Source organism: Carettochelys insculpta, chromosome 18 (genome assembly GCF_033958435.1).
Source record: "Carettochelys insculpta isolate YL-2023 chromosome 18, ASM3395843v1, whole genome shotgun sequence".
Taxonomy (NCBI): Eukaryota; Metazoa; Chordata; order Testudines; family Carettochelyidae; genus Carettochelys; species Carettochelys insculpta.
Window position 1 is genome coordinate 28,560,333 of NC_134154.1, and position 24,704 is coordinate 28,585,036.

General features: G+C 48.6%; 1 long non-coding RNA gene across 1 annotated transcript in view; it reads right to left on the bottom strand.

The window, feature by feature from the left end:
* Positions 1 to 301: 301 nt before the first annotated feature.
* LOC142022611 (uncharacterized) overlaps positions 302 to 24,704 on the bottom strand; it is a 29,422-nt gene continuing 5,019 nt past the window's right edge. Inside the window, exons 2-3 of the long non-coding RNA XR_012647998.1 lie at positions 1,246 to 1,366; positions 302 to 912 (exon numbers count right to left, since the gene is read on the bottom strand). This is a non-coding gene — a long non-coding RNA (uncharacterized LOC142022611). The remainder of the gene's footprint in view (positions 913 to 1,245; positions 1,367 to 24,704) is intronic.

The following is a 24,704-nucleotide window of genomic DNA, read 5'->3' on the forward strand; positions in this document are numbered from 1 at the left end:
AATTCATGGAGGTTAGGTCCATAAAAGGCTATTAAAAGGGGTAGGAACGGTGTCCCTGGCCTCTGTTTGTCAGAGGCTGGAGATGGATGGCGGGAGACAAGTTGCTTGATCATTGTCTTTGATCAGCAGACGGGACACTGAGCTAGATAGACCTTTGGGCTGACCCAGTAATGGTCATTCTTATGTTCTTATTCTATTTTAGGATTTATTGTCCTTGGTATTTCCAATGACGGGCCAGACCCTCCATAACCCAGAGTATCTCTGGGATCTGCTCAGATGTTCCCAACCCTGTCCCAAAAATGCATCACCTAGGTCAATGCACACTACGCCATTGGTAGAGCTTAGCTGCTGCAGAACAAACAAAAAGCCTGAGCTACACCTATATAAGGGTTCCCTTAAAAAATTCACCAGCCTCCGTCAAATACCCTTCTTCTTCTGTGAGCACAGACAGCTGTGGTGTGGGGGTCCTTTCTCTCACTTAGCACCCAGTGCCCAGCCGCCAGACTTCCCAGCAGCTGAAGTGTCACGAAGCAGCCAGGCCACACAGCCAGGCACTTATATAATTTATAAGAGCACTTGGAACCTTGCCAGGAGAGCCAATCAACTGGCAAACATTTACATATTAATAAAATCTCATAAATAATACATAGAGCACCAAGCCGAGCTGCTGCTAGCTACTGGAACACCAACAGCATAAACTATCTATTCAAATGACTTCCATTTTGCTTTTTTATTTTAAACTTAAAAGAAAGCCTCTAACCTGAATCCCTGCTAAATTATGTGTATAAACCACATTGGTGAATAATACATACAGTACATTTACTGTACCCGTTACCAACCGCTGCAGAAAATGGAAATCCAGTGTATTTATAACGTGGCTTGCACTGGTTCACCACTGCCGGCAAACACCACCTTCAGGGAATATAGAAGAAAGGTCATTTAATACCAATATGCTAATTGTGGCATTTTATCTCTGTCTAGCTACTATGCTCATGCAGGTTGACCCTCTCTAGTCTGACATTCTCTGATCCAGCAATATCTGTGGTCTGGCATGATTTTAGTGCACTGGATGTCCACTTATCCTGAGTGTGGCCAAGTTTCCTGTGCTCCCATAAAGTTTGTTTCCAGCCACCAGGCCTGGCTCTCAGAGTTTTGTGCTGTTCCTTAGCTCTAATTTACCCTTAACGTCTTCTAACAGCCCAGTCAGCAGTGGAAGGGTTTGTAATGCTGCTAGACAATATTGACCTCCCATGGTCCGGCAAATTCTCCTGTATGGCATCGGTCAGGTCCCGAGGGTGCTGGACCAGAGAGGTCCAGCCTGTACGGCCCCCACACGGTCTTGACTGTTTTCATCCTCCTCACATCCCTGCTTGGTAGAAAAATATGGTTAGTAATTTCTACATGGGCAGAACAAAAGGTTCTACTTAGACCCACCAAACCCACCACAGCCTGAGATGTTATCAGATGTCCTGAACTAAGAATTGGTCCCTTGGCTAGTTAGGAAAGTGACTTTGTTGACCGCCGTGGTGTTCTCCCTAAAGAAGTGTCCCAGCACAGCAATGGACTGGAAATCCCAGGTCTTGCCCACAAGTGATCATTAACAATCTAGTGGCACCCTTTTCAAGGCAAGGGGTCTCCTCCCATGTCTTGGACCGCTTTCAAAGGGTTTCTTAACTCTCCCCCTAATTGTCTTAGCCCATTTGGTGGAGTTTCTGTGTGCTGTTCAACAGCATGCACTCGAGGCAGGACCGATTCAGGGCAGGTGCTGTGATTCTCACAAACATTTGGAAATGGCTTTGGAATGAGGTAGGCAAGTGTCTGGACACTGATCAAAACCAGCTAAAAAGTAGAAATCTGGTAATGTTCTTGCATCACTTTGATAATGCAAGAACAATAATGCCAAGGAGAATTCCTTCGTTCTATTTTTCTCCCAAGCTTTCCCATAAACACCTTCAAACATACTTCTCTCTAAGCTGATCTTTAGTAGGCTGGGACTCATGACAAAAGCCCAACGCACAACCTCCTGCTGCAACAGAAGCACCCCCAAACAGCTCTGTGCATCGCACCGGGAACAGCCACAGGTACAGATTGTCTCAGCCCAGAGCAAGCTCTTCAACTGCCTGGAAAACCTCCGGTGGCCTCTGGGGGCTGCATTTAGAGGCCGTGTAAACATTTCTGCTTTAGACAGAACCTGGGCAAACCCTCCTCCTGAAAATATGTCACTTGGCCAACAACACCTAACATAAGAATGGCCAGAATGAGTCAGAGCAATGGTTCGTCTAGACGGTCTTCCAACGGCAGCCAATGCAGGTGCCCAGAGGGAATGAACAGCACAAGCAATCATCAAGAGATCCATCTACTGTCATCCAGTCCCAGCTTCAGGCAAACAGAAGCTAGGGATGAAAACAGCAGTCCTGTAGCACTTTAAAGACTAACAAAATAATTTATTAGGTGATGAGCTTTCGTGGGACGGACCCACTGCGTCAGATCAGTCTAGGGACGCTCAGAACATGAATCCTTTTTACGGGCAATACAAACACCACAAGGCAGGGACGAGAAAGCCACTGAGTGCTCAAGCCATGGTCCATACTGTAATTACAGCGACTGCCTTTTTGTATGGCTCAAAATTATAACTCATCCTCGTTAGCTGACAAACTGAGCCAGGATCTAAAGTCACTTCCCGTTTCAATGTTTAGATGGTCGGAATTTCGAGGCGGGGGCAATCCAAATACCTCATGCTTGTTCTGTCCCCAGCCTCGCATAGTGGGGTCCCATTCTCAGTTGGTGCTGAGATGCTACCACAATAACTGTGATCCGTAATAATTATCCCCCATTATGCAGAGGGGAAACAGATCAACGGAGAGGCAGATCCTCAACTGGCCCGAATGTTTAGCTGCTTGGTGCCAACTTGGTCACAGTCACACAGAAAGTCTGTGGCAGAGTTGGAAGCAGAGCCTTGGTCTCCCAAGTCCCTGGTTAGCACCCTAACCACTGGTACCCACATTATGTCACAGAGACTCCACTGGGAGTGTGTGTTTCTGGTTCTCCACCTGTCAGCTTCCCCACCCACCTACCACCACTAACTCAGCGTGACCTCAGGTGCTCACTGGCCCTCCTTGTACCTCATCTACAGCACTTCACCCCCTTTCCTTCCTGCGAGTTCCTCAGTACAGCAAAGCTGTTGTCCTCTCTCTCTGCAAATCACCTGCAACGCAGGGGAAATTAGCTACCCCTTTTTCAAGCAGACTCTTCCACTAAATGTGTCAACTGCATATTTCCCTCTACCCATCCTCTTGCACACACAAATATCTGATCCACACTCGCAAATGAGTCACGCTTCATAGTTGTGCAGAGCCAGGTTCTGAGTGCATCTGAGCCATTAGTTTAACACTTTCGCATTAAAGCCTGTAGGTGATTTGGCAGTTTACATTTGTTTTCACATTGATGAATCTCCCAAACACAAAGAAAATGCTTCCCCGTGTGCATACATCTCTCTTTTTAGCATGCTAAAGGAGGGATGGTGGCTCTTTCATAATACATACAATGAGCCATTAAAATAATAATACTTTGCATTCTATAGCCCTTTACAGCTTCCTTTCCCAAATGGCTTTACAAACAAATCTCGCAACACACATGAAAACAGGCATATGAGTAGGCTAACATCAGCGTCAGAGGAGGAACAGAGCTCAGGAGACAAGATTTGCAGCTCTAACCTCTCGCTTCCCTTCCTGCGATGCTCATAATTATCTCAGTCAGGACAATTAACATCCCCCACCTCTCTGCCCCTTCCTCCAATCCTATTGGATCTGTCGGTTTTTATTGCAATCTTTTTTTTTTCTTTTTTGGTCCTCTATACTTATATATGTCAGTCTGTACTGGAAATGAAATTGATCTGAAGAAGTGGGTCTGCCCCATGAAAGCTCATCACCGAATAAATCAGTTTGTTAGTCTTTAAAGTGCTACATTTCTGCTGCTTTATTTTCTCTAAATCAGGCGTGAGCAAACTTTTTCCATTGGGCCCCCTCTTCATCCCTACAATGAGCAGCTCCCCTTCCCTCTCCAATCTGTCTAACGTAATACAAACGGATGGAAATTTTGATTGAATTCATAAGAAAAAAAACCCTTTTGACATGTATAAGAAAATAAGTCTGTAGAATGTAAAAATTGTATTAATTGGGATATTAATGTGAGTACACAGACATAAAAACAGTCGCATATTTCAACATTTTAATGAGATGAATGAGCCTGAGACCCAGCAGCTGATGGTGCTGTGTCTCCCTTTGTGAAACTTCATACCCCCTCCAAGGCAGTCCACCCCAACTTTGAGCACCCCGGGTCTAAATGACTCTCCCTCATGACCCCATTTACACCTTCACCTTGTTAAAATACTTCCAAGAAATATGCAGACCTTCCCCCCAGACACTCTGTGCTCTGTCTGCTTAGAGAGAGTCATCAACAAAGAGTTTTCCTTTTTAAATTTATTTTTAATTAAAAAGAAAAGCCTGGAAATGAGTTTGAAATCCTCACTATGCCCAAGATAAGGGAATGTGCACACTCAGTTGCTTGCACAAAGCATAGAAGCACAGTCCAGGTCTCCCACTGATAGTGTTTGTTATGCAGAGAACAATTTGTAAACTTAGAAACCAAAGCCAGCTCCAAAGGTGCCATTGTCTCCAACCTCCATAAATATTTACTGGGGTCTTGTAGGCTGAGCTGGAACATGAGTGGATAAGTGGAATCTAGGCAAAAATATCAGTTAAGTTTATAGCTAGGAGTTCAGCTTCAGCTAATAGAACCAGCTCCTCACAACAGCATTAATCAGAAATGATTATGAACATATCACATCTAATTGTTTGCAGTACATGCTGGCTAGAGGCAACTCATTGAGAACCAGCAGCAAATGCCTATATATTGTAATGCAGGTCACGTGACACATATTCTGGGTAAAAGTGCTACTCAATACCACTTGGGCTATCTGGCTAGAAAGCCACTAACTGCTGTTATCCCAGAAACTCTGAAAAGCTGTTTACCCACAGTGGCCATTTCCGCTAACTGAAGCAGCTACCGAAGAAAAGATCATATCAAGGCTGGGATGGGACAGAGATAGGCATACGGGTCGCTTATGTCTTTTCTGAAGAAGAGTTTCTTTCCTTGGCCTCTTGTTATCTTTATGGCTTACTTCTTTTCTCATCGCTTTTACAAATACTCCATAACACAGGAGACGTTCCAAGCCCTCAAGAATGAGGGGTCTTTGCATTTATCCTGGTAAATATGGTTTGGGGCAGATAAATGGGGTTCAGGTCGGTATAAGCAGCATGTGAACTGCAGCTGTGGGGGGCTGGGAGTCCCCAAGGACTGATCTCCTGAAGGAAATTGTGTAATAATAATAACACTACATGTTGAACCTCTCTCGTTCAGCACTCTTTCATCCAGCAACATCTCTAATCCAACATGACTTTAGTTAGTTGGAAGACCACTAATTATGAGTGCAACAAAGTTTCCCAGGTTCCCATAAAGTTTGTTAACAGCCACCAGTCCTGGCTTTCAGTGTGTGGTGCTGTATTTAGCCCTAATTTAACTCTGAATGTCTTCTGAGAGCTCAGTCAGCCATGGAAGGGTTGGTGATGCTTCTAGGCAGTATTGACCTCCCCTGGTCCAGCAAATTCTCTCATTTGGCACTGTTTAGGTCCCAAGGGTGCTGGATGAAAGAGGTTTAACCTGGGATAAATAAATAAATAAGGTGGGTTTCAAGCTGGATAAAGTCCACTAAAGGCAAAATTACATCAGGGGTTACTTTGAATTAACAGCAGTGTAACATACACCAGGAACTGGGCCCTTCTGTTGTTGAGCGGATCAAGCTCAGTGGTAGAGCTCACATGTGAGGTCCTGGGTTCAACCCCTGGCATCTCCACTGCTGCGAAGACCAGGCCTTTACCAAGGTTCAAAAAAGATAAATTCATGAAGTTCAGGCCCATCGGCTACCGCTCTGATACTTCTCCAACAGTTTATTCAAGAAAACAGCTACAAGTACAGGTCAGACCAATAACCCGCCACCCAGCTCACATTCTGGCTCTGTCTGGATCCAAACTGCAGAGGGGAGATCAGAGCCGGCTCTTCGACTCGGGCCCTCCTCTGCCTTATAAACGATGATGTACCTATGTACAACAATAAAAATAATAATGCGTTTTCCCACTTCCGCTGCTCCCTCTGCAACTCCTGGTTCCAACCAGAATGCGAGGGGATGTTCTAGAATACCCCTGTCCCACTGGGTTCCCATCATCTCTCTGCTCTCCTGCCTCCACTGTCTCTCTGCGGATCCATGTCGCACCCTGGACCTCAGTGTCCTCTTCAGGACACTAGCCTCTGGCAGTGCCCCCTTCATCAGTCCCTCCTGATTTCAGCGGCCTCAGCAGTCCTCAGTCTCACACCTGCCACCATAGCCAACTGCAGCCCTGAAGCCGAGCCCCTCGCCTCCGGAGCAATAAAGTCCATGCTCCTCAGAGTCGAGCTGCAGTGCAGTGGGAACCAGGGGGACCCAGGCCTGCCCGCTACTGGGGGTCCCAAGCCAGTGTCCCTGTGGTGGCAGCTATTTCCTGTCCTCCTTCTCAACCCCTGACTGCTCCCATTCCCTAGGTCACTTCACTGTGACCTGTGCACCTTCTTGGCCCTTTTTATCGGGCAAAACAGCCCAGCAGGTGTTACGTGGGAGCTTCTCTCTGGCTCCCAAGCCTGCCCCGCACAGCTCTGTGCAAGGTTCTTGGTCTCCACAGGCAGCAAATCCTTCACCCCTGCTAGTCAGCATAAGAGTGAGCTCCCCTCAGCTTTCATAGGGCCTTTTATAGGGCCCAGCCAGGCCCTGATTGGCTGGCTTCTCCCTTTAGCCTGATTGGCTAGGGCTGCACAGCTCCCCCCCTGCCCCGGCCTGCTTTTAACCCTTTCCCCCACCAGAGTGGGGCTGCCACTCCACTACCTCAGCAGTAGAAGGCTGCTGCCAGAGATTCTATGGGTCAGGACCCAGAGCAGTGGGTGGGCCTGATTCCCCCTCCTTTCCCTGTGCACCACACCTGAGTACACAATCTGTGAGGAACTGTGATTCCTGCCAGCCATTAACCCTCATGTCATCTGCCCAGCAGAGGCTGTCTCCGTCTGATGTGTCCCTGGCTACCCCAGCTGCACCCTTAAGAGACTCACAAACTCAAGCTGGTGCTGACTGGGCAGCCAGTTCCTTCAGCAGAGTCTCTCCTGAGGAATACATGCTACAGGTGCTCTGGCGTCTGCCCTTGCCGTCTGTTGTGTGCCTGGAGCTATTTACGACACTATTTTTGACCTAGAAAGCTCTAAAAGGCTTGCTTGAAAGACGCTTCCTCTTTTCCCCCCCTGCTGCCATGGCTACAGTTGTCATGGTCTCTCCAGCCAGAGCCCCCCGCCCTTGGAATAACACAGCATCTGCCCCGTGAGGAAACCCCAACTTTATCTGCTCCTCCATGATCTAAAATAGCCTGAGTCCGTTGACCGTTATGCTCAGTGTGAGGTCTAGCCATCTGCCAGGGCATGGATGAAGGAGAGGCTGGATGGCTGAGAAGCACTGGGGTTGGTTATTTTCAGGTGGGGGATGTATCATAGAATCATAGAATCATAGAACAAAAGAGCTGGAAGAGACCTAAAAAGGCCTTCGAGTCCAGCCCCTTGCTCTAAGCAGGACCAAACCCATCAGATCAGCCCCGCCAGGGCTTTGTCGAGGCAAGATTTAAACACACTAGTTCCCTGGGTAGACCGTGCCAATGCTTCACCACCCTCCAAGTGAAAAAGTTTTTCCTAATGTTCAACCTGGACCTTCCCAACTGCAACTTGAGACCATTGTTTCGTGTTCTGCCATCCGTGACCACTGTGAACAGCCTCTCTCCAGCCTCTTTGCAGCCTCCCTTCAGTAAGTTGAAGGCTGTTATCAAGTCCCCCCTCAGTCTTCTCTTCTGCAGACTAAGCAGTCCCAATTCCCTCAACCTTTCTTCATAAGTCATATGTTCCAGCCCCCTAATTATTTTGGTCGCCCTCCGCTGGACTCTCTCCAGTGTATCCACATCCTTCCTGTAAACAGGGGCCCAGAACTGGACACAGTACTCCAGATGCGGCCTCACCAAAGCCAAATAAAGAGGAGCAATCACTTCTTTGGATCTACTGGCAACGCACCTCTTGACGCAACCTAATATGCCATTAGCCTTCTTGGCTACAGCGGCACACTGTTGACTCATGTCCAGCTTCTCGTCCACTACAACTCCCAGATCCTTTTCTGCAGAACTACTACCAAGCCAGTCAGACCCCAGCCTGTAACAATGCTTGGGATTCTTCCGGCCCAAGTGCAGGACTCTGCACTTGCCTTTATTGAACCTCATCAGATTTCTTGCAGCCCAGTCTGCCAATTTGTCTGAGTCAGTCTGGACCCTGTCCCTTCCCTCCAGAGTATCTACCCCTCCCCCAGCTTAGTGTCATCCGCATGTAGTGCAGCTCCTGGTTTTACTCCACATCTGGTTTTCTGTAGATTTTTGGTACAGGTGCCCCTGGATGAGGTGAAGGGTGTGTTGTACTGTTCCTCCCTCCCTTCTTGACTTCACCTCAAAACCAAATCCCCAATAAAAACCAGTCTTTCCATCGGTTTTCCGAGACAGGGAGATCCTTCAAGATCCCTGATGTTATCAGCTCTTTTCACAGTTGCATTTCCAAGACTGCTCCCCACACCCACCATAAATGCCCTGTGCGTACCTTTAAACCACCCCAACTTTCCCATCACTGGCCAAGAGCCTGCAACAATTTTGGCCTGTGATGAACGCTGTGATAGCCGCAGATGCTGCTGGCCCGCAAAGGTGGGTAAGGGAGTAACAAGCATCCACCACACTGTTTCCTTCTTTTGTAGATTAAAGAAAAAGAGTCCTATTTATAAGCAAGTGAATAATCCCCTGTGTCACTTCCCCAGAGGAGAACATAAGAACGGCCATACTGGGTCAGACCAAAGGTCCATCTAGCCCAGTATCCTGTTTGCCAACAGTAGCCAATGCCAGGTGCCCCAGAGGAGGTGAACCGAAGACAATGCTCAAGTGATTTGTCTCCTGCCATCCATCTCCCACCTTCAACAAAAGGCTCAGCACTGTACCTTACCCCTTGCTAATAGCCATCTATGAACCTAACCTCCAAACATTTATTGACCTCTTTTTGAAACTCTGTTAGAGTCCTGGCCTTCACAGCGTCCTCTGGTAAGGAGTCCCACAGTTTGACTGTGAGCAGTGTGAAGAAAAACTTTCTTTTATTAGTTTTGAACCTGCTACCCATTCATTTCATTTGGTGTCCTCTAGTTCTTATATTATGGGAACAAGTATACAACTTTTCTGAATTCACTTTCTCCACACCATTCATGATTTTATATACCTCTACCATATCGCCCCTCAGTCTCCTGAAGCCCACAAAGCAACTCCAACTCTCTTAGTAAAAGAGGCTTTTCCACCTGGCACCTGGGGCTGCATGATTCCCAGGGTTGGGAGCTCCTGACTGAAGCTCTTATTTCGCTTTATCTGTTTTCAAGAGACTTTAAAACAACAGATGGGAGAAAGAGAAGGAGGAAGGGGACGTGGAAGAAAGCGGATCGGAAAAAGGAGGACAAGATTTTCCAACTCAGCCATGAAGAGCAGGGGTAGTCATCTTCAGATCATGAGCGGTTAGTAAAGCCCTCTGTAGGCTTGGAATTCAAGAACCGCAAAAGACTGCAGTCAATCAGTCCTAGCCTTCTGCACCCCTAGAGCACCTTGCATCTCAAAGGCTAGTTATGCACAATTATTTCTTCCTTCTCCTCCTGAATTCTTTGCTACCAGGCTACCTGTTAGACGCCTCAGGTATAAAATAGGCTCATAATGCAACAGTAGAGGAAGCCCAGTATCACAGTGTGGGGGCATGGGAAATTCTGAGACGGAGACAAATATGATTCGCATTTGCTGGGGAAACTGAGGCACGGGTAGACCCTCCCCCGAGGACACACAATGAGTCCATGGCAGGAACACACACTCCAACTCCGGCTGTCACTGCGAGATAACGCAGCTTTGTTTCCCCTGGATCTCCAAAGGGTTTATTTATCCCTTTCTCAGAAATGGCAGCAGAAAACTGACTTGCTTTGCATCAGACTGTTCAAGAAGTAAGTGATGCAACACTCCTCTTTCTAGCCGGTCCACGTCAGACTGAGCTGCCCCATGCGAGGAACACACTGTTCCACTCATGCATGCAGAATGACTCATTTGGAACTACTTTTGCAGGATTCGCATGAACCCACGTTTCCCACTTGATGAGTGTTTATATTTTGCTTTAAATAGCACAGAACGGAACAAAATGCCCTCCACGCTACCCAAGCTGGCGACAATCTCTCTTTCTTCTCTAGCAGATGTCTTCGCTATTAATTATAGACCTTAAAAATGTGTCATGAGTGAATTTGTTTCCTCTCTTCTGTGAAGGCAATTTCATGGACAAAGTAGCAAGAGCACTAGCTTGTGTTTTAATGTCACTTCAGCGCAGGCAGCACATTCAGAGGCTGCATTAAGTTAAAGTGAGTTGCCTTCTATAGGAGATATGTGTAAATGAAGTGCTCTTTAGGAAGCACTTGAATTTAAATGAAAGCCATGAGGTCTAGGCTAGAGGAGAAGTCACAGGCCCTTGTTAATAACACAAAGGAAATTGGGGACGGAAGATTCCTAAGGTCAGTTGCTTTTTGTAGTGCTTCTCTTTTCATCTCTTCTCTTCCACAGAGGAGAGGAGGTTTGGAGGGGTTTTGCCCCTTTCATCAGTTTTTAAAATTTTATTTCTTTCTTGCTATTTCAACCTGGTAATTCAAGGACAACATTGGAAGCCTTGACCTAGCGGAGATTGCCAGCGCCTGACGAGTCTCATTTCTTCCGAGCATGCAGCAAGATGGAGCCATCACTCTGGTTTGGGGAAAACACCCAACCACTGACAAAGCTGCAGAAGGAGAAACTCAGGGTGTGATTTAGAGTGACTGTTCATAAAAAGATGTAACCCACTGGCTCGCTACACTTGGGGTTTGCTCTTAAAAATGTTCAGGAAACCAAATAATCTAACTTACCCAAATTTGCTGTCTAAAAATAAAGTGGTATAATGCAGATGGAGTCCTACACACCCTCCTTCCAAGCACCCATGAGCCATCAAAGGCCTCCTGAAGTGTGCTTAGTACAAAGGGTTCATTCCTTCTCGCTTTGACAGGTTTCCTATTTTCCAGTTCCAAAACGGATCTCAGCTGTGCAAAGTGGTGGGGGAGACCCGATGTGAGTGGACAGAATGATGAGAAGAGCTTCATAGATCCTGCCCAGCAACCATCTATATCAGGGATGGCCAATCCGTGGCTCTCTGAGCCATTCGATGCACCTCCTCCTTGGAGCCACGCGCTGTGAGCGCTGTCCGCCATTCTGTGCCCATCAAATAGCGCTGGGTGGGGGACGTGCGTGGCGGTGGCTGTGGCTCCGGTGAGTCGCCAGCATTGAGTTAGAGCAGAGGGGACTCGGGTGGCTGGTTGTGGGGGAGAGGTAAAGGAACTGGGTTAGAGCAGAGAAGGTGAGGGTGCCTGGCTCTGGAGGGGTGGGTACATTGTGGAAGAGCAGAGGGCTGGGGGTGACGGGCTCTGGGAGAGGGGAAGGGCATTGAGCCAAGTATTAGATAGATGGGTGGGTGGGTGGATGGGGATACATAGATAGATAGACTATGTGGCTCTTTGCACTCTATTCGTGGCTCTTGGTCCCTCACTGGTTGGCCACTCCTGCTCTAAATCGCCTATGTTACATTAATGCCCTACTCACCATATCTATGGAGGTGGCAGATGCTACATTTAACCCATGTGAATTGTCTGGCACTGCCTTCAGCGTATGCAGGCATCTGAAACAAACAGAAGAGGGTCTTACAGTGCTGCTCCCTGTGGGGAACCCCAGAGCTGGGAGAAAACGTTTCCAGCCAACACGTCCCTCCTGAAGTCTCCCCGCTGAATGGCCGTGGTTCTCTGGGGAACAGCCTAGCGTTGTACATCCGATCCACGACGTGGCTGGGCCCACGCTGCCATTTCCAGTGAGGCTGGCGTCCGGCAGCTCCCAGGCCAAACCAGGCCTGGGTGCTGTGCAGGCAAAAGCCACACTGTTAGGCACGTGCTTGTTGTACGGAGTAAGAACTGTCCACAAGCAGAATAAGAAAAGCAACGTCGGCAGGGCTCCGCAAGGGCTTTGCCTTCCACCCTCCGTCTAGGCAGAGCATTCACCCAATGCCCAGGAGCAAGCCAGGAAGCAGAGTCACAGTGCATCTTTCGGTTCCCACTTCGTTCCCGGCTTCCCACCCCGTGTTTGCCCTGGCAGGGCAGATGCGTTGGGCAGCTCAGCGGGGAAGGAGAGCCAAGGCTCCACCCACTCCTGCCAGCACGAGCGGGTGCTCAGGGCAAAGCCATTCCATCCCTGGGACCAGTCAGGGTGATGCACTTTGGGGGCCCCTGCAGCAGCCACCTCCCCCATGCTACGGACGGGGGCACGGACGGCCCCGAGGGTTACAGGCAGGTCAGCAACAGCAGTCGGTCCCCCAATCACTGCAGCAGCGGGAGCTGGAGCAGCTTGTGGGAAGTTACAGGAGAGGAGTAAGTTGGAGGGTGAGAGAGGGCAGTGGGCTGGGAGAGGGCAGCAGGGCGGGGCGGACTGGAGCAGACCTCTGGGTCACCCGAGCTCCCACCACTGCAGGGAGTGCAGGGGGTGGGCTGACTCCTCCTACTGCCCGCCCAGTGCCAAGCCCCCACCCCCCATAATCTCCCCAGCTGACATGGCTCAGGGGAGGGCGTGGGGTGGGGCCTGCAGCGGTGCAGCACAGGAGGTGTTGCACTGGGGTGGGGATGTGACCCAGGCCCCAGAGCCCTCTAGAGTTGGCCCTGGCTCAGGGAGCACCCTACCCGCCTCAGTGTACCTGAGCAAGACAGGCCACAAGGTGGGCCCTTATTCAAGAGCTTAATTCAACGCCATCTGCAGAAGAGTTCTGGCGACTGACTGACAACGCGCTCAACCAATGAAGTAGAAGGCTAACCCATGACATCATCAGAACAAAACCTCACTGGCTGATTATCTGTGCTGAGGGCAGGACAGTGCCACTTCCCAGAACTGTCAGCCGACCCTTTGGGGGCCACCCATGGGCACCAGCCCCGTGAAACATACCTAGCCCTTTACTTACAGGGGACCTGTCCCCTGCCTTTGGCAGGCAGCTGCTGAGCACTTATGACAGCGCCTCAAACACTGCTGCTGTCACAGCTTGCTCCATTTACATTTTGTTCAACAGGATGATTGCAAAACGCTTTCCCCACAGTCTCAGAGGTGTGATTGCTTTCGAAGCTGCTTCAGTTTCTATCGCGTTGCAATTCACCAGAATAGCTTGTTTATCTGAAGCACAGGCCCAATGTTATTGCCTGCTGTATCGAATGCATTTTAAACATCTCCTCCAGGCTATTGAAAACTCTTCTTTTCTACAACCCAAGGACTCGTTTAAGTTTTATTTGCATGATGGCAAGTTTCTTTCCATTTAGTTGTTCTACTGTCTGCCAGCATAATCATTATTTCTCTCTGTATTTTCCTCCCTGAATCTTATTCTGTCTTGCTCCATGTCGTAGACAGGGATATATGCTTTTAAGGAGGAATGGAGCTTGGATGACTGCTAGCTTCCCATCAGCAATAAAATTAAATGTTCCAGATGCATTTGAGGGAAAAAAAATTAAGACTCCTAGAAAGTATTATCGTACCTTTAACTAAGATGCACCCACAGTACATTTGTGTGCTGAGCAGCATTCACGTAAGACAGGAGAGAAGCGGACAGGTTTCAGAGAGCCCAGACCAGATACTTATTTGTCCTGTACGTTACCAGTGATATTTTTTACAGCTTCTTCTGCCACAGGTTGCATCTCAAGATGAAGGAGCACAGAGGAAAAGAGTCTACTGGTTAGATCAAGCCAATGGATGGCAGGTGTCAGGAGTGCCCCTCTTGGCTCTGACACTGATTCATCACATAACCTTGGACAAATCACTCCACCTTTCTCTGCTAGTTTCCCCAGCTGTAAAATAATAGGTAGTTATTCTGCTCTAGCCCAGCAGAAGACTTAGCTGGCAAGTCCATGGCAAGCACTGGAAAGGGCTGGGTAGGCAAAACGTCTTCTCACCTTTGCAATACCCTCCATTTTCAAAGGGCTGAGGAAAAGATTTGCTGCATGCCCTGGAAGCAGGCCTGGCCCGACCACATAAGTGAACTAGGCGGTTGCTAGTGCATCGGGGTGCCAAAAATCCAGCCAATGGGAGCGGCAGGGGAAAAGCCTGCAGGAGACCGCCTCCCCACACGGCTGCTTCCCTAGCCAGAGAGCGGGGAAGGGGGCAGCAAGGCACAAAACTGCTTCCTTCTGCCACCAGGCTGAGTCAGCCGTGCCGCGTCCCCCAGATGACTGAATGGAGGGTGGAGCAAAGTCATAGTTTGCCTCAGGCTCCAAATCCCACAGGCCAGTCCTGCCTGGGAGACATCAGATGGGGACTATCCCGATTGTTGAAGCACAAGTCTCCTCTGAGTTTAGGCGGCTAACATTCAGCTTTATTGAATTCAATAAGGCAACAGATGAGCCAAACTGGACACTGGTAAAACCAGGTCCAGCAAGGCTGCTTGATGCAGCTAACTCTTGTATTTCGTACCCTCACACAAACAAGCCCAATGTCAGAGGCAATTAGAGAATCGTAAATCACTTTCCAAAGAGAAACCGTTATCAGCCAGGAGAAACAGGTACCAGGGAGCTGGAGTCCCAACTCCAAACAGGTCATTAACACATTCCATAGAGCTCGTCCTCCCTGCCATTCCCAAACAGGTCAAGGAAAGGACAGGCACTTGTGTGCGTGCAGAAGTAAGGGATGTGAAATGGCTTCTATATAAGATAGCTTCCACACTTAATTCATTTAACAAATGCATCTTTCGCCAACCTCACCCGCCCCCACTTTTTTAAATAAAAATGAATGGTTGGCATTTAATGAATTGTTGGCATCTAATTTGCATGCAACAGACACATGGGGCTCTAACGCAACCCAGAGCTTCGCCTCTCACTCCCCAAGCCAGGGAACACTTTGTTGAGTATGGAAAGAGCCTCACCGATGACCTCCTCACAAAGAGAAGAAGGAAGAGAGATGTCATGAGCTTCGTAAGAATCTTTTTAAGAGGCGCAGACTAAGCAGAACAATTGGGATCCAGATTTTAAGCTCCGTGAGGTTTGAGGGTGTTCAGATCCCTGGCGGTTCAGTTCAGCCCATTATACAAAACTCGGGGCTAGGTGTAAATTTCAGACCCAGGAGCCTGTGCAGACTTTGGAGAGCATGTGCACACGGTGGGAAATGGGATTGTGCCAGGAGCAGGTTCCAACCCAAATTTCCCCAAGGTGTGAGGTTCCAATCCGGTATTCTGCTATACAGGCATCTCTGCCACAAAGCAGGTGGCCTGTGTTGTATAGGTTGAACCTCTCTCCTCCAGCACCCTGAGGACCTGACCAGTGCCAGACGAGAGAATTTGCCGGACAATAGGAGGTCAGTATTGTCTGGCACGTTACCAACACTTCCACTGCTTACTGGGCTCTTACAAGACATTTAGGCATAAATTACAGCACAGAACACTGAGAGCCAGGACTGGCGGCTACGAAGAAACTTAATGGGGAGACGGGAAACTTGGCCACGCCCGTGATAAGTGGTCGTGCAGCTAACTAAAATCGTGACAGATTATGGAGTTTGCCAGATGAGTTCCAGATTAGAGAGGTTGCTCACTGACGTTTCCGTGAGCCGTTTGAGACATGCTGCAGCACGCTATGGCCTGGAGAAGATGCCCAGAAGTATCTGGCCAGACCCTAACAGAGAGGAAAGCCGAAACATTCTCAGATAATCACAGCTGCAGAAACCATTCAGTCCCTGTCTAAGGTTCACCTGTGGCTGGTTGGAATGCACCTGTGATTCTGCCAGTCCAAGCCACACAGCTCTGCTGAAGGGACTGCGCCTGTGATGAATGTATATGAATCTCTCCACACCGCTGACCTGAAACCTCCTGACCCCAAGCCTCTGCCTCCTGTCAAATATTTATGCAAGACTCCATTAACTGAATTATGGCTCAACCAACCCCCCAAGCTGTTTCAAAGGCCTGAATGATTTACTGTGACAGCTCACAGGGCAATGCACGCTGAGGCGGGAAACACACAGAGTCTGTTTCATGGCCCACACACGAATGTTCCCCCTGAATCTGGAGACAGCTGATAAATCCTACTCTTTAAAGCTGAGACGGAGACTTTGAGGAATCAGAGGCAAGGAACGAGTTAGGAGGAATAAAGAGACAGGCAGGGATCGCCATTGGCGGCATGGCTGTGGCATGCGTTGTTGCCTTGGCAACAGCACGGGGAAGTCACACAGCAAGCAAGTCATCTTGGATAGGCAGTGAATGAGTGCTGATCACACACCCCAGCCACTCACACACAATCGTAAATGAAAAGTGACTGTAAATACTATAACCACACCACCTAAGCGTGCCATGTCCTCCCAGAAGCAGCTGAGCTGTCTAGAGCAGGGGTGTCCAATGCCTGGCCTGCAGAGCCTTTTCATCCGGCCTGCGGAGCTGGCAGTGGCACCGTTTTGAAAGCCAGCTGGGCAACTCCAAGCCACATGTGGCTCTTTAAGGAGCCATTTGCAGCTCCTACCATCGCCACCGCTCACTCCTCCTCCAGCGCCCTGCTCTGCTGTGCTGAAAGAGTAAAACTCAATTTAAGGAGGGATGCAGCCATCAAACCAATTAAACTGAGTCCCATTATTTCAGCAGGGCAATGCAGAGAGCTGCATGCGATGCAGGTCAGGAAGGCTGTAGGAGGGCTGGGGGGAGCCACGTAGGCGTGCTGAGGAGACGGTGGTCCGACGAAGGGGCAGCGGGGGCAGCAGCACCCAGAGCTCCTGTGTAAGGTGAGATAATCCTGGGTTTGGGGCTGCAAGGGGTCGAGCCTGGGGGAGGGAGGGAAGCTTATGGCTGTGTGGGGTTTAAGCCTAAGGGGGTGGTGGGCTGGTTTGGGGGCTGCGAGGGTTTTAAGCCTGGGGGTGGTTTGGGGCTGCGAGGGGTTAAGCCTGGGGGCGTGGCGGGACCGGTTGGGAGCTATCTTGTGTTTGGCCCCTGGGACATGTAAAAAATTGCCATGTGGCTCAATGGACAAAGGTCAGACACCCCGGCTCTAGAGGATAACAGGCCTAACATTGCTGCCAGCTAGCAGAAAGACTCTTTTAACTCAAGTGGCAAAGCTCTGACAGGCTTTTGGTGCCCAAGAACCTGGGCTCATTGGCTGCCGGCGACAACCCACAGCAGGGAGCTTGCAATAACTTGACACGGCTCCCTATTGCCGCTCTCTCCCAACACAGTAAGACTCTCCCATGGTGTGCCGTGTGTGCTCCCAAGACAAGGAGATAAAGTTCCAAATGGAAAGGTGACTTTTCTCAGTGCCAGCTCAGCACACTCCAGCTGGGATCTAAATCGAGCTTCAGGCAGTAGCCTCCTAAAAGTGCTGACTATAAATTCTACATCCGTGAAACTGAGGATAACTATTTAGCAGCACTAACATTTTTAAACAGGGACAATTACATTAACAGCGGGGTAAGCCACTAAATATGACCCAGGGTGTCAGAATAAATCACTGCTACTCTGGATTAAGGTTATATTAGGGCCACGGGCTCTTGAACATACAACAACAGCATAGATTCACGGAAGCCACAAAATTCACTCCCACACACACTCCGGATCCAGATTTATGTTTCCCCAAAGTTAGCGGGTGTTCGCAGGCTAGACCAGGCCCATTATTGAGATCCAAACTGGTCACAAAGTTCTGCTCCAGGTCTGACCTTTCGTGCTGTCCCATGGTATTTGGATCTGGAGTTCTGATGTGGGCCTGTTCCAGACGTTCCACCCTGTGTCCAGTTTTGGCCTCCCTGCCCCAGAAAAGGCCTCGTGGAAGCTGGGAAAGTCCAGAGGGCAGGAGACACTGGGATGAATGCTCAGGCGCCTTTGCCACAAGAAATCGTGGCTTGTTTAAGCTGTACAGGAGGAAGGATTGAAGGAGGCTTGTTATAGAGGCTGGCCCAATTATGTGTTCTGTTGTGTGCATCCCTCATTTTTTCTCTGTAATACAAGCACAGGACGACGCTTTGAAATCAAAGGAAATGGAATCAGAACCAATAAAAAGGAAATGCCTTGTTAAATTTATGCAGCAGGCAGTCAGCAACACACCAGATGGAAGGCGTCGCTGCAGAAGGTCACCGAGACAAACACCGCGGTTATATATTACAAAGGAGAATTTTACGACTGGGTAACATTTGTGGCTATGCAAGCGAAGACAGTGACAAGGATAATCAAGGCTAATGCGTCAGGGTAGGAGTTGATTGCCTGAAGGGGGTGAGGACGGAATTGACCCCTGCCACATATAACATTGCACAAATGGCCAGATAAATTATGGGCCATGGCAGAAGGGTGCTGGTGAGGGGAGGAAGGAATCGCCTTTCTCTGCAGCATTATGTATTGGCTCCTGCGGGAGGTAGGAAAAGGGAATAAAAGCACCTGTCGCCTGATGAGGTCTGGCCATTTCTGTGCAGTGAAATATTTGTCCATGGCAAAACAAACAGTGGAGCAATGGGTTTGCAAAGGAGCAAGACACATGTTGGTATAAAATGAGGCTGTGTTAACCCAACTAGAGACGGGTGCCGACGGCATAAGACATTGGCAGCAAACCCAGGAAACTCACATGGACTTAGAAGGACCAGTTGGAGGGAAAGCAAGGACTGGAGGCAAATTTGGGGCTAAATCCAAGCTAATTAAAAGGAATTGTTAAGGACGAGCAATACCAAACAGAGACCCAAAAAGATCCCATTTGGATTTCCCTCCTATTAATCCACTGCAGGATGCAGGAGCCGGGCAGTAACGCACAGCTGATTAAAACTGCAATGTCCCCGCATCAGCTTAGATACGTGCCTGCTCTTTGGTGTGGATGATAGAGGCACTTTTCATTTGGCTCACTGGAACCTGAACTATGGATGGGATCAGCATTCCCTGTAAGCTGAGCACTTTGGTGGCCATCCAGGAAAGATTCAGCTGCTGCCCAGCTGATTAGCAGAGCCCCCGCAGCCGGCAGCCTGTGTTTCCACTGGTGGTGCACATCCCAAAATTTATTCTCTCCATACTTGGAAAAAAATTAGAGGGAACCCTGGTGCGGATCCCTGTTTTCCTCAAGAAAGACCACTTCGGAATCCCCCAGAACGTTCTGAGGATCGTTCGTGGCAGCTTCCCACACAGTCAGCGATGACAACTGAGACCCCACGTTCGGGCTGAACGCCCAACGAGCATGTCCTTGCCCCACCCGCTATGGGCGGTTCGAAGGGCAAAGTGCCAGGATGCACTGCAACAATCCAGGCCACTGCCAACAGGATTCCACCAAAGCCAGAAAATGTCACTCCTTTCACCCGCCTCCTCCAAACAGCTGCAAGAGAAACCACCTCCCACAGCTGTGGAAAAGGACCCACCCCATGCTTGACAGCAGATCAGAAAGGCTAAGAGAGGCATGCCCATGCGAGCACCTCTGGGGCTGGTACCAGGGCATTGCAGGGGCAGTAGACAGCCCACTCCATTTGCGGCCTTGTATATTGACAGGCTAGGTTGGGGAGAGGGGAATTAAGCTGGTCCCGGCTGGTATGTATGGTCCACCCTTCACGTCAGTTGAGTAATTTCATTTGGCTCGATGCCGATGGTGTTACAAAAGCGCTGGCACCACCAGGCGAAGGATGGCTGCCTTGAGGCCTCACGAGGACTCCTGCAGCTCTCTGGTGATCTCTGCTAGCGATGGGATAAGCCATCCCGCACGGAGGGTGCCCACGAGGGCTGCTCCCACAGTGCACACACCAATTCTGAAGTGTTGCACAGCACGCTGCTGAAATTCATTTTACTGGGCTTCAGGCAGCTTTTGGTGTCTTTGATACACGCGGTGTCTATAGCACAGCTGTTCCTGGAGCACCTCTAATTAATGATTTCCCACCGGAGCCTTTGGGAGCATCAGCCCTCATCAGGGCTCTGCACTGGCTGCGTTGTAATGAGCGATTCCCAATTAAAGCAGTCACCGGGCTTGTTCTCGCCTATTACGCCACATCAGCTAACCTTGTGAACTTTTTCTAAATCATTAGACAGCCTCATTTCCCAATTTGCTTCTATTGCTAGATGGCTTCCTAGATCGGACTGTCTAGTAACGTTCAGAGTTTAGCTGCCCTATTTGCAGCGTGGAGCCCTGATCTGAGGTTCTAATCCAGACAGAGTCCTGGATACAAAACCTTCAGGAAAACACTGAAGACAGCCTTGCAAAGCAAAAGCCCAGCAGACTGGCTATTCAGCTGCCTAGGTCACCATGAATATCCACCTGCTTATTCTGAGCTGGGATGCCAGGGATACACAGTCCAATTCAAAGTTTTCTCCGATGGCACTTAAAACTCTTCACTGGCCTGGTCTTCTTGACCTAAAAGAGTCCCTCTGTCACCACAACCACCGAAGTCACATTCACGTCAGGCTAGAAGGCACCTCAAAGGTCATCGTCTGACGTTCACATTGATAGCTGCTCTTTCTGAGTGGTTTTATCTCCAAAGTTAATAATAGCACTAACATTTCACTTTTGATGCTGGGGTAGGGAGGAGGGGACAAGGTGACTTCTGCAATCCCTTAGATTTTTAGGTGGCACAAGTTGATCGAGGACATCAGTTGCATCTTCAGCCCAAAGGGGTCTGGACATCATGCTGACAACACAGGGAGAAGAACTCCCCCTCCCCCCCCGCACACACTCTAGCTTGCCCATTATAGATCCAGGGATCAGATTCAGGTAAAGATCGGTCATGCTAAGGGCTGAATCCATGTTCTACTGAACTCAATGGAAGTCTTTCCATCTACATTACTAGAAGCTAGATCGGGCCCCACAGGCTGTGTCTAACGCAGCAAATGTTCCACCTTTATTAGAAGTGGAACCAGCCACGGCAGAAACACTCCCAGACGCAAGGCTCCCTTATTTTTAACCATCGTTTCAAGAAAGCCTCTGTGCTGGAAAGGGGAACCAACACCTGAGTTCCCTTTCCACATCTCATGTCACCATGCCTTGCACTGATGCAGCTAGACTAAGGCCGGCTCCAAGTCAATTGATAAGTCCATTGGTAAGGCTTACACTGATCTCAGTGGGTACTGGATGAAGCCCTGGTTGCTTTGGAAACAAATGTGCCATTTTTTAGAGGAGATGAATCCTGGTGCCTGGATGGACTCATTCAGGGGATCTAGCCTTTCATGATTTACATGCAGCTTCGGCATGCAGATGTGTAAAAAACAAAAAAAATACCAAGTGTGCTACCCAACTGGGAGCCCATAGAAATGCTTCCCTCAGAGTTTTCTTTTGCTTTGAAATTCCCTGGACAGCAAAACAACTCAAACACTACACGGGCCGAGTCTCAAAGTGAAATCAACCTTGAAGCAAAGCTGAACTCACGCCATTGATTTTCTCACTGCCTGGGCAGCAAGAAATGGTTAAAAATAAAAAAAAAAAAAAACCTCACTGCGCAGAGAAACTGGCCTTTTATAACGTTAATAACCAGAGGTTATTGGTGGCACAGGGTAAGAAATGCCAGCAGTAAATCCTCCCCATCTTACTTATGCATATCGCTCCAGGGACTTGAGCGACTGAATTTTTGATGGCTTATTCCAGTTAAACCTCTGGACTTTGTGATATTCACTCATTACTAGACAGAGGGACAAACTGCCTGGTCTATCCTCAGTCCAAAAAATACCACAGGCCCGTATTGTATTCTGAAGCATCTGACACAGAGCCCTGCTGGTAACAGGGTAATGGACTAAACAGACACTGTACCGACCCAGTTCTTATCTGAAGTCCTGAGGGCATGAAAGTAGAACTTAAATAATGAGTTTGGAACCTGCTCATTCTTTTTCCATGTTTTTATCTGCAACTCCCCCAGAAACTACCCAACCATGCCTGCACAATAAAAAGGAGAGACGAAAAGGTAATAAGATTCCAAATTGCCTTCTCTTGAATTCAAATTGCTTCATATATTATGTTCATGGTAACTACTGTAGTTCCTATTTTCCTTCAGTCCCTTTTTTACACCAGACAAGTTCTCGTGTTAATGAATTCCAGATTTTCATTTAATAAATGTTGCATAGGAAATCCTCATTATTTGTGTCTTCATCAATCTAAACGAGAGACACAAAATGCCCCTTCCTAAGTTCCTGAGATCAATAGCGTATGAAGCTCACGTACAAATACTCCACATGCTGCCAACAAGAAGAATTCAGTAATTGAAAAGACCTTATAAATCAATAGAGCTAAATTGAAAACTCAGACAGAACTTCACATAATTCTCCCACTGTCTTGTTAACACTTTTCTGTACTTTTGGAAAGAAAAAATATTGGCCAAGCTTGGAAGAAAAATTGAATGTTCTGCTTTATCCCAATCATTCTGTAGAGGCCTGAGGGGCCAGCCAACATCAGCATCTCTAATTATCTGTCTTGTATGTTCTGATTCTTTTATTGAAAGCTTCCCTTACTATCCTCCTGTTCTTACCTAAACAGAAGGTAGATCCCTTCTGTCGTAGCTGTTTGTCTTTTCTCTGTTGTTTCACTTTCCTGCTGACTAGCCTTTGGAATTCACCTGGCGCCAAGAATCTGGCCATTTTCCATTTCTTGGGAGCATCATAACAAAGACTAAATGAATCGGCTTGGAGAAAAGGAGAAGCCGGCCCCTCTCCCATGAGCTCAACCCACACCTTTCTGAGAGGCTTGCGCCACAGAGGTTTGGTTTTGGCTTTCTCAATTTCATGCTGCTTCTGGTGTCTGGGTAAAGATGTTAGGTGGTAAACTCCGTGGGGCAAGGATTGCAGGGGACAGAGCGCAGGACAAGAGCAGGGCTGGTCCAGGAGAAGGGCTCATAGGCACTACAGTGATACAAACGGTTGGCAGAGATACAGAATGTACCCCGTTTTCATGCACTGGCCTTGTACAGTGCAAGCAGTTAGGCTACGGCTATTCCGGACAGGCTCATTTTGAAAGAAACCTGCTACATACAAAAATGCATTTCTAAATAACACTCAGCTGTTTTGAAATACAGCGTCTACACTCCGAGAGCCTATTTCAAAACAGAGCCATTGGGCGCACGACGGCTTATTTCAAAAGAGGCTCTATTCCCTCTTTTAGCATCACCGATTTCCAAAGCGCTATTTGCAGGTAGCCGTGCTGTGTAGACCTATCCTGACTGAGCAAGCTCCTCAACTCAGCCTGCAGATGGAGCCCAGCCTGACACACCTGTGGGCAAATGTCTGATTCTTATGGTTGTTTGACTGTTGGGTAAAATGCTTTTTCACGCTGTGGTTTTCTATAGACAAGTCCGGCCCTAGAGAGCTAGTGAAAGACGCATTCTTGACTTCCCTCACCAGCTCTGTCGGGCTGGACTCTTCCTGCGTAGAAAATCAAAGCTTAGCTGCCCCCCGACCCAGGTGTCTCAACTCACTCCTGAAGAGACCTCTTCGACGACCTGCCTACTAAAGGCAGTGAGAAGGCACCAGAGAGCTGAGGAACAAGTTCATTCTCCACTGACCAGTCAGTTCTGGGAGTCTTTGCTGAGACCTCCCATGGAGGGTGTTGACAGGGATTTGCAATGGATTATACTAGCAGGACCAGCCGCTCGTCTTTCTCAATGGAGGCTCTTCTGCCTTTGCTCACCCTCTCCTTTGGCATCCCAGAGCCCAGGGAGTGAACGTTCAGGAAGCGGGGCAAAATATTTGGATTTGGTTCAGTAGTTGAGCAATGATTTCCCCCCTTATTTGTGAGGAACGTCAGCTTGCAGTGGTGGCAGCCACGCTTTCACTACCTGCTATGAGCAGATTATGATTGTTCCTGTGCCTAACGATCCTAGTCAGGTTCAGTGACCCATTGTGCCAAGTACTCCACAAACACACAGGACCCATGATCCCTCCCCCTCAGAGTTCATACTCTAGTAGCTCACAGGCTACGTATCCATGATAAATGTAATGCCGCAGACCCATTGAGTGGTATCACAGATTCACTTTGCTCTCTGCGCTCTAAAGAAATGCCTTTGAGTGTCAAAGACAAGACTTATGTAGCATTTAACCCTGCAAAACAGGGCAGAAGTGGATGGACATGGCGCACACAGCTCATGTTGGCAATCTCCACCAGGGTGAGTTTCACCCTAAAGGAATAATTCCTAAAGCTTCCAGCCAGCCAATCTGGAATCCAGACCATGTCAGCAGGGGCTGATCCCTGGCACATTCTGACCTCTGTTGCAACTGCTGGTCTTAGCTCAACTGGTCCACACTGTCGAACCAGTCCGGTCCTGATTTTTCAACAAAGCTCTGACTGCAGATGCATTCTGTTCTGCCTTCTGAAGTGCAGGTTAATCCCTGGGAGGGATGGCAGAGTTTAAAACACTTAAGGAAAACAGCAGTTACCAGCAATCAGAGTAATTTCCTTAATTTATCTCTATATAAAACTGAAACAAATGTGATAATAGCCTTAAGACATGTGATTAGGTTGAGATAATCACACCCTGGAGGCAGAAAAGGCCAGA